Raw genomic sequence first — 10,919 nt, 5'->3', positions numbered from 1 at the left:
TGTCATTATACATTTGTCTAACCCCATAGAATATACAACACCAAGAGTGAACCCTAATGTAAATTACAGACTTGGGGTGATTATGATATGTCAATGTAGGTTCTCATCGATTATAACCACTATACCACTCTGGTGGGGGATATTAATAAGGTGGTAAGCTATGCATGTGAGGGCAGGAAGTATATGGGAAATCTATACCTTTCTCTCAATTTTGCTGTGAACCTAAAAAATTGTCTTTAACAAAAAGCCTATACTGATACAAATAGCAGCAGAGATGGCAACTATCCCTTAAGGTCTCTAAGTGGCAGAAGAACATCTCTGACCATGGTAAGAAAAATATAGAGAATGCCAAAAACAATGCATGAATCACCCAGAACCCTCTCAGAGCAAGGAGAGTGACAAGGAAAGCTTGGGATCTCTTTGCTGCTATTGGTTGGGAGCCAAGGGGAACAAGAGTCACACTGATGTTATTATTGTCTTGTTATTGTTAACCCCAAGTGTTAATTACCATCCATCCCTGGCTGTGTGGACTAAGAAAGTAAAAGCTACATGCAGGGAGCACTTGTCATTTAGGAAAAAGATTTCAATGGATTAACAGAGGTAGAAGTTATTGACCGTGAGTGCATAGTTGTTGGGGTTGGTGAATGAGTACATGGGAATTTATTAAAACGATTCTGTCTGCTTTTGTAGATGGTGAAATTCTCCACACTACATAGTTAAAAACAACAACAACAATAAACAACTCTTCTGACATGGTGAGAACTTTTATGTTGGAGTGGCGCATCTCTGCCCTCCAAGCTTCCAGGCTTTGCTACTGACAGAGCACTCAAACAAAGATAACAACTGACTGAAAGTCCAATGCCATGCATCACATTTGTATTGGTGCACGGCACACCCCCTTTTAGGTAACTGTGAGAGAACTTGGCTCAGTTCTGAAACCTAGTGGTTTCCTACTACCTTCCTCCTTATTTGGAGACACCTGGCCTAAAATGGAGACCTGTCTGACTTATGCAGCCAGGGATTGGCAGCAAAGCTGGAACCAAGAAATGATGGTGGAGCCCTCTGCTGCCCTGAGAAGTTATGTTTATCACCTTTTTGCCAGGTGAGCTCATCATATGGGAGCTGGAAACAACAGGCAAGACCCTGAAGAGCCCAAGCATGGAGTGAAAGAAGTAAGAAGCCTCATTCCTGCTTTTCAGCACAATAACCCAACAACCCACCACCAATCACGATCAGACTTACACTTCCTCCCTTAGCATGGACTGAAGAAAAAGGTAGAGGTATAAGTCAAAAGGTTCCTTCAAATATTTCCCCAAGGAAGAAGAAGGAAGAAGACAGAGGCTTGGACTAAATCTCTGTTCATCCGTTGGACAGAGGCAGAAACATGGGACAATTAGTTTGCCTAAGAAGAAATGCTATTAGAAAAAAGCATGGTCCTAGTAGCAAGCAGCTTAACAGCAAAATGTATTTTATGAGGATGCAGAAAATCTGAGATTGCAACCCTGCCTGGTTATAGAATCTGAGGAAATTTCCTGGCCCTCAATTGTTTTACAATTAAATAGAGTTCCTTTCCCCTTCCACTCCTTCCTCTTTATTTTGCAAGCACATAGAGACTAAGACATAGGCCTTTCCCTCAAGGAGCTAAAGTCTTAGGGGGCTGGGGAAAAATCACTGCTTTTGGTCTGTTCTAAAATCTGAAATCTGTGATTATTAAAAAATATGATCTACCCCTGATAAAGCCAGCTTTCCCTTTCGGTTATAATTAGTGTTGGGGAGGAAGAATTTCCTGGCCCCTTCAAGGTCCTTCTAGTCTAAATAAGAACCAAATTGACATGAGACAGGTGAATCAGAGAAAATAAAATGTAATTTCATACATAGAGGGAACCCACACTTGAAAATTCCATAGACAGTCTGGCAAAATGAGGTATATCCATCATCCTGAATTAAGGAGAAGGGGGTAGGGGTCTGGGACTTCCAAGGCAAGAAATGCAAGTCACAGGGAAATGTAAAAGAGTAAATGTTTGGTAAACAAATGTTTGCAGGGCCACTCAGAAACAATAGGACATAGAAGACTTGGTTCAAACAGGCCATGCTAGGTTCCTCCCTGTCTACCATATGTAGTATATAGTATAATCTAGTTATCTCCGGTGATAGCTCTCTTCCTGGAGCTGGTCCTCTATCTAAATTCTTTTTAGGGAGTTGTGGAGGACATAAAAAGCTTTTCCTGAATCTGCTGGGTTTTGATGTTTTTTTAATTCAAAATAATCTTTATGTCAAAGTGGTCCCTACATTAGCATGAATTTAAATCAACCAAGGCATAAATTGGACCAAACATTACTACTATTTGTTGATAATTATATACCTTCCAAGTCAGTGCTCAATCCTGTATTTAAACAACAGGATTTCAAATAAACAATATTATTGAATGAATAACAGTAGCTAGTAATAAATCTGATCTAAAATATGAAAAATGGATACTTTAATAATGTCTTTATGTTTCTGGTTAAATGTGTCAATTTTGTGATTAATAAAAGATACACATTTGGTCATTGACCAAAATATATTTCTCATATGTATTTGGTCTTGGTTCCATGGTTTCCTGGCACAGAGCTCCCCAAACCATTAGAATGGTTTGAGCAACAAGAGCAATGGGAGTACCTGTTGAAATCCACTTCAGAGCCATAAAAATGAAATGGGTGCCTTGTTATTCATAACCACAACAGGGCTTATATTAATGAGATGACTTTGGAAATCACCTATGGATGAAGGCTGGGCCAGCAGAACCAACCTGAATAGAAGTTGGAACTTTCAGTCCCACCCCTTGATTTCCAGGGAGAGGAGCAGGGTTGGAGACTAAATCAGTCACCAATGGTGAATCAATTGTGCCTCTGTAATGAAGCCTCCATAAAAACCCAAAAGGACAAATCTGGAGACCTTCCAGGTTAGTGAATACATGGAAATTCGGAGAGTGATGCACTTGAAGAGAGCATGAAAGGTCCCCATACCTTGCCCTATCCATCAGGCTGTTCCTGAGGTATACCCTTTTATAACAAACCCATAATCTAATAAGTAAAATGTTTTCCTGAGTTCTGTGAGCTGCTCTAGCAAATTGATCAAACCCAAGGTGGGGATCGCAGGAACCTTCAATCTAAAGCAGGTTGGTCAAAAGCATAAGTGACAACTTGGACTAGTGACTGGTATCTGAAGTCCTTAGAGAGTGTGCCCAAGTTGCTTGGTGGTGTGGGAAAAACCCTCTATGTCCACACTTTGGAATTGGTGACCAGAACCTTATTTGGTGTCAGAGAAATGGGATTTGCTAAAATAGCCCTGGTTCACAGAAACATGTGGTTTGTTGAGAGAAAAGATAAAATGTGGTGGGATGAGGAACCTTTGATCCCTGGATGGTTACCCTATGGTATGAACACCCATGGTATAAAAACTGCTGCTATTGCTTACTAATCCAGTGAGTAAACAGGTTTCCTGAGTTCTGTGAGCCATCCTAGAAAATTAATCAAACCCAAGGAAGGGATCATGGTAACCTCCAATCTGTAGCCAGTCAGTCAGAAGCAAGGATTACATTTGGCATCTGAAGTGGAGGGCAGTCTTGTGGGACTGAGCCCTTAGGCTGTGGAATCTGATGCTATCTCTGGGTTATTAGTGTCAGAATTGAGTTGAATTGCAGGACCACCAGTTGGTGTCAAAGAGTTGCTCCATAAAGGTGTGGGAAACCCCCCAACACCCCCATGCCCACCTCACACACATTGAAATTGGGTCCAGACCTTTTAAAGTATCATCTAAGAGAGACAGTGCTTGAAATAGTGAGTGTGCCAACATGTCCCGTGGTTCCAGCGCTGGTTTTGACCACCACATTACCATTTTTTCACCCGAGGGCCGGCTCTACCAAGTAGAATATGCTTTTAAGGCTATTAACCAGGGTGGCCTTACAGCGGTAGCTGTCAGAGGGGAAGACTGTGTAGTAATTGTCACACAGAAGAAAGTACCTGACAAATTATTGGATTCCAGCACAGTGACTCACTTATTCAAGATAACTGAAAAAATTGGCTGTGTGATGACAGGAATGACAGCTGACAGCAGATCCCAGGTACAGAGGGCATGCTATGAGGCAGCTAATTGGAAATACAAGTATGGCTATGAGATTCCTGTGGGCATGCTGTGCAAAAGAATTGCTGATATTTCTCAGGTCTACACACAGAATGCTGAAATGAGGCCTCTTGGTTGTTGTATGATTTTAATTGGTATAGATGAAGAACAAGGCCCTCAGGTATACAAGTGTGATCCTGCAGGTTACTACTGTGGGTTTAAAGCCACTGCAGCAGGAGGTAAACGGACTCAACCAGCTTCCTTGAAAAAAAAGTGAAGAAGAAATTTGATTGGACATTTGAACAAACAGTGGAAACTGCAATTACATGCCTATCTACTGTTCTATCAATTGATTTCAAACCTTCAGAAATAGAAGTTGGAGTAGTTACAGTTGAAAATCCTAAATTCAGGATTCTTTCAGAAGCAGAGATTGATGCTCACCTTGTTGCTCTAGCAGAGAGAGGCTAAACATTGTAGTTAGTTTACCAAATCCATGATGCCACTTGCCTGTGTGTTTGGTAGCAACAGACCAACATTATGGAGTCCCCTGGATTGAAAAAGGAACCTTTCCCACTCCTGCCCTGCCACCCAAGTGGTTAGGACTCTGTATAAATAAAAACAGTGCTTTTGGAAATAAATAAATAAATAAATAAATAAATAAATAAATAAATAAATAAATAATAAAGTATCATCTAAGAATGGTTATTACAATTTGTAAAAAGCTGCTGCCTGTCTTTTTAAAAATCCCTGCAAAAAAATGCACATAAAGGGCTAATTCATGGGTGTAAAGGGCAATGAGAATAAGTAAAAGGAAAAAGTTATAAAACATTTACTCTCACTAGCATACATTCCACTCTGTTATGTTGGGAATTCCTTGTATGCAAAGTTCATATGAACTTTGGAATCCAACATAAACCTTTGATAGTGTTTAGAAAAAAAGAGGGGAAAAAAACACGAAATAGTGAAATGGAGAGAATCAAAGTGAATGGAAACTCTTGGTCAGTTAAAAAATTTCACACCTCCCTGTCTTCTGCCTCTTGATTCAAAGCTCTAAGGCATGTAAACACTAGAAATTAGTATTTCCTGCAAAAGCCTTCTTGGATTATACTAAATCAAAACAGAGTTCTTAATGAACTAAGAAACTGTTGAGAAAGTAGAGCACCTCTGAAGTTACCAGCTCTTCAAAAGCAGGACTGCACATTCTACTTTTTTGAACACACCCAAACACGCTGAACGGATATTCAATAAATGCTTACTGAATTGAATCTTGATGAGAAACAGACAATGCAGTTCTTCTATTAGTTCTATTTTATGGGGGTAGCTTAAAATTTAATCCATTTAGATTATGACATTCCAGGTCAAGAATGTTCTCCTTCCTTCTTTCTCACCCTGTTTGTGGAAGCCTTTTCAGCTTACTGTATTCAGTATTCCACTCTGCACAAAATACAGAGACTAGCAACCAGAACTATCATAAAAAATTAAAAGCAAAAACAAGTGCTCCTATTAAAAGTTTTAAAAACTCCTTTTGTCAAGAGGAAAGGCTTTTTTAGTGTTCTCTTCAAGTCCAATAAAGGGCTTTGAGAAAAATGTTGAGCTGTTTTCTTTTTGCTGAAATCCAAGACCTAAATTTAAACTCTGATTAAACATCTTATTTATTCAATATTCACTCAGAAAATATTTATAAGTGCATGCAGCATACCAGGCACTGTGATAACTAGTTGTTAATGCTGGCTTAGCTGCTGGAGTGAGCTAGTAAAGGAAGTAACATAATATGAATCATTGCAGATCTTTGATGAGAAATGATACACTCTCTATCCTAGAAGATTAACAGGAAAACAGGAAATGGAGCTAGGTAAAACTCAAGGTGCCCCCATCTCTCTCTGTCTCTCTCTCTCTCTTTTTTTTTTTTTTGAGGTAGGGGAAGGGCAGACGGAGAGGGAGAGAGAGAATCTTAAGAGGCTCCACGCCCGGGCACCTGGGTGGCTCAGATGGTTAAGCGTCTGCCTTCGGCTCAGGTCATGATCCCAGGGTCCTGGGATCGAGTCCCACATCGGGCTCCCTGCTCCTTGGGAGCCTGCTTCTCTCTCTCTCTCTCTCTGTCTCTCATGAATAAATAAATAAAATCTTCAAAAAAAAAAAAAAAAAAGAGGCTCCACGCCCAATGCAGATCCCCACCTGCGGCTCGATCTCACGACCCTGAGATCATGACCTGAGCTGAAATCAAGACTCGGATGCTTAATGGACTGAGCTACCCAGGCGCCCCAGTTCTGATTTATAAGCTATTAAAAGATCATAAAATTTGATAGGGCCAAATAAAGCTATGGGCACCATTCTGTTACCTAACCTTCCAATAATGTAATTAAGTGAAATAAAACCAAGCATTTAGTGAAGAATAACATAATTTGGTTTAGTGAATCAGCAATTAGCTGTAACTCCACAATCATAATGAACTTAACGGTGAAACTTTTCTGCCACTTAAAAACCTGTGATGTAGGTTAAGTGCAATCCATTGTAGAGCACCTATGACAGTCTGATTGAGAGACATTGCTAGACCCAGTGGTTTCTTTAAGGATCTCTAGATGTTTAGATTCTTTCAGAGACCCCATGTAGATCACCAGAGTGAACATAAAGGACCATTCTCAGGAATGGATTTAGGAATTATACTAGGTAGGTATAAATATTCTTTATCCTTTCTGCCATTATGAATTGGAATGGCACAATTAAGAGCTAAAAACAAACAAAAATGACATCCAAAAGTAAAACAAGGGATTAAACCAAACAAGGCAAGTTGGGAATGAGAGTGGAGAGAAAATTTGAAAATAGATAGCGGTATGTCTTATTTCCCATAATAAGAAAACAGACTGTGTTATTGACATTTTTGGGAGGGACAATTCATCATTGCATTGTACTGTCCATGCATTGTAAGACATGAAGCATGCTTGGCTTCCTGATCCCTGGTTGCTGTGACACCAATACCCTGTTTGGGTTAGGATTCTTTTGTAAGCAGATATTGACACAGAATTTGAATGTAAGTATTATTTGGGAGGTGCAGGAAATACTAGTAGGGGAATGAGAAAATGATATAAACAATGGAGGACAACCAGAAAGGGTGTGTTATTAAACTAGCTACTGCTGTGGATGACTGAGCATCATCATGTAGGATAACTTGGAAGTAGGATAGAATGCACTTTGTAGTATCTCCTCAGGCAAGGGAGCAGAGGTAATTATACTCCAACTTCTGTCAGTCTTGTTTGAAATCTACTGCTGTGTTTGGGGTGTGTAGAATATTTCTTCAAAATATCCAAAAATAGATGGACTTGGAAGGGCTGGGGCATACTGAAGTGTTAAGTCCCAAAGGATATATGGGCAGAGAACCAACATAATCTGCTACAACCCATTGATTTCTAAATGTCTTTCTGGAGGACAGTATCAAACCTAGCTTAATCTTATCCCAACAAGATAACTGCCTCAGGCTATCAAGTGTCACTGAAGAATTTTAGCCTATGAAGCAATAATTATCAGATTTGCCTTTTTACTGGAATACTCATTTGATTATAGAAGAAATTCATGATTAAAGCCAAAATGCCAGTTAAGAAAATGTTGCTGTGGTGAGAGGAGTTAGAAAACAAGCAAAATAAATAAATAAATAAAACATGTTAGATAACAATAAGAAAAACAGAAAAATAGAGAAAGTGGTCGAGGGCTGTGATTCTAAATTGTATGGTTAAGGAAGATCTCATTGTGAAGGTGACACTTCAACAGAAATCTTAAGCAAGTGAGGGAGTAAGTCATGAGAATATCTGGAGGGGAAGTGCTCAAGGCAGAGGGAAAGCAAAGGCAAAAGCTCTGAGCTGAGCACATGCTTGGATTCCTAGAGAACAGAAAAGAAGCCAGAGAGACTGGAGCACTGTGAGCTGGTGAGGGGAAAGGGAGCATGAATATTAATTACTGTGGTGGGCAGTCTCCAAGGTGGCCTCAAAAATCCCCAACTCCTGGGGTTCCCTTTTTTGTGTGATTGCTCCCTTTGAGAGTGGCTACACTTACTAACTTACTTCTACCAAATAGGAAACGGTACAAGTGATGGGATGTGACTTCTGAGACTGTAGCTTCCATCTTGTACATTCTGTGTGTGTGTGTGTGTGTGTGTATCTTGAATCATTTGTACTCTAGGAAACCAACTTCCATGCTGGGAGTGGTCCCTATGGAGAGAACCACATGGCATGATTGGGAGCTGAGGCCCTTAGTCCAGCATCTTGTAAGGAACTGTAACCTGTCAATAGTTGCATGAGTGGCTTTGGAAGTGGATCCTTCAGTCCTAGTAGAGGTTTGAGATGATTCTGAAATCACCAAGTCATGTTGGAATGATAGACAGGAATGAGTCTGAGTGACCTGGGGATTTAGTCAATGACAGCAACAATGAGAGCAAGTGTATGGTAGAATCTGCTGACATGAGATCCAAAGCTATGAAAGCTTAGTGAGGTGGGAAGAAGAATGGCCACAAGGGGCAAAGAGGAAGAGAGAGGACATCCATCCCACCTAAAGGCCCATGGTACAAGGATGTGGCAGAGAAAAGAGGCACCACCTGTGAGAGCCACAGGGGAAGCAGTGCCCACAGGTCAAGGCTAACTTTCAAGAAGGCCAGGTAGATGGAAGGTATGGGGGATTTTACTGAGGACTACTGTGTCTTCCAAACCAGAGTTTCTCAAACTTTCATGTGCAACTATACCATCTGGGGTCTTGTTAAAATGAAGCTTTCAATTCAATAAGCCTTGAACAGACTCAGAGATTCTCTATTTCTAGCAAGGTCTCAGGTGACACTGCCACTGCTGGTCTGTGGACCACACTTTGAGTACAGAGGTTCTGGGGCTAATCTGTTCTGTCCAATAGGGTAGTCACTAACCATGTATGGCTATTGAGCACTTGAGATGTGCTGTAAGAGTAAAATAAACATAAAATTTTGAGGACTTAGTATTAAAAAAAGAATATAAAACATCTCAAGAATTTCTATGTTGATTACATACTAAAATGATGAAATTATGGATATACCAAATTAAAAAATATATATATTTTAAATTTATTTATTTGACAGAGATAGAGAGAGACAGTGAGAGAGGGAACACAGGGAGGGGGAGTGAGAGAGGGAGAAGCAGGCTCCCCACTGAGCAGAGAGGGGAGCCCGATGCGGGGCTCGATCCCAGGACCCTGGGATCATAACCTGAGCTGAAGGCAGACACTTAATGACTAAGCCACCCAGGTGCCCCTCAAATTAAAATATATTAAAAGTAATTTTACATGTTTCTTTTTACTTTTTTAATGTAGAAACTGGAAAATTTGAAGTTACTTTTATGACTCCAATATCTTTCTCTTGCACAGTACTGCTCTAGAAAGAACATGGGAAAAGTTGGAGGGGCTGGAAGGAATGAGAATTGCAGTCAGATTAAAAGATGTGTAGGGAAGGATGGAGATCAGATTCTAAGGGAGTTCTGGGCCTGGTGACATTAGACTTGATCTCAAAGCTCATGGTGGGGTGAAGGCTGTAAAGCTGGGGGCAGAGACACAAGGCAATGCCTAGGAATGTGTACACATTTTAATACCAAAATAACTAGAAATAGTTACACATTTCAACACCAAATACTTAGATATTTCAATACCAAAATAACTAGAATTTAAGAATAGCCACCATTTGCAGAATTTGCTTGGAGCTTACCATGTACCTTAGGTCCCATGGAGAGAGCACTTTCTCAATTAGAAGTAGTATGATTGACTGAGAAGGTCAACTGAAGGAGTCAAAAGGCTCTCAAAGGTGTTACCACAAAATGTCACTTTGAAGAAGGGTACAAGCAACTTTTGTGAAAAAAAAATAATAGTAATACCAAATAAAACTCTTCACAGAAATATCATTGGCCAGTAGTATTAGAAACAGTTATAGCTAAGAAACTGATCAAAATGTATGAAAATATACCAAGATCTATGCCAAGATATTTTGCTTATATTATTTTTATGCACAGATAATTCACACAAATGAAAATACATTCTTCTTCTCTTCTTCTCCTTCTCCTCCTTCTCCTTCTTTCTTCTCCTTCTCCTTCTTCTTCTTCTTCTTCTTTTCTTTTCTTTTCTTTTCCTCCTCCTTCTTCTTTTCTTTTCCTCCTCCTCCTCCTTCTTCCTCTTCCTCTTCCTCTTCCTCTTCCTCCTCTTCTTCTTCTTCTTCTTCTTCTTCTTCTTCTTCTTCTTCTTCTTCTTCTTCTTCTTCTTCTTCCTTCTTAATTTCAAGCTCTTGGTTGCAAATTCTCTGCTTTGTTTCATATGTCAACTTCAGGGTCTCCCAAATATGGCAGTTATTTCCCAATAATCTGACCAAGTTTTTTCCCAACATTTAGGACCTCATGGTTCTTGCCTGGATCTTGTCTTTGCCTGTTTCCCTACTTTGATATTTGCCTCTACTGCCCTCAGTTATGGTAAAGCTCCAGACTGGTGCTCCAGAGAGCCTTACCCTGCCCCTTCCTTCCTTCCTAAAAATTGGCAAAAAAATAGAATTTGACCCCAAAAGGATGAGTTAAGTTTAGAATAAACAGAGCTACACATGACTACTAAGAGAAGCTGTGATTTACCCAATTTTTAATGTTGGTATCAAAGAGATTAAGTTTGCTGTTATGAGAAAGATCTCAGATGAAGTTTATGCTAGCAGCAAAATCACAGACTAGCTGAACAAGTCTTAAATAGTACATGTGTTTTTGTTTTCCTGCTGCTTCTATAATTTTCCTCAAAATATTTCAGCCTGCATCAGTGGCTGTGGCATAACCCATGCAATGGAATGT

At 39.9% G+C, this 10,919-nt stretch overlaps 1 pseudogene; it reads left to right on the top strand.

Annotated features, from left to right (window-relative positions):
• The first annotated feature begins 3,825 nt into the window (after positions 1 to 3,825).
• LOC123836906 (proteasome subunit alpha type-6-like) lies at positions 3,826 to 4,729 on the top strand (annotated as a pseudogene).
• The last annotated feature ends 6,190 nt before the right edge of the window (positions 4,730 to 10,919 follow it).

The sequence above is a fragment of the Mirounga angustirostris genome, unplaced genomic scaffold (assembly GCF_029215605.1).
Source record: "Mirounga angustirostris isolate CCGP_5_RB_7025 unplaced genomic scaffold, mMirAng1.0.hap1 SCAF_8, whole genome shotgun sequence".
In the NCBI taxonomy this organism is placed as follows: Eukaryota; Metazoa; Chordata; class Mammalia; order Carnivora; family Phocidae; genus Mirounga; species Mirounga angustirostris.
The sequence above is the reverse complement of the archived record's forward strand: the minus strand, read 5'-3'. Positions and strand labels throughout refer to the sequence as shown.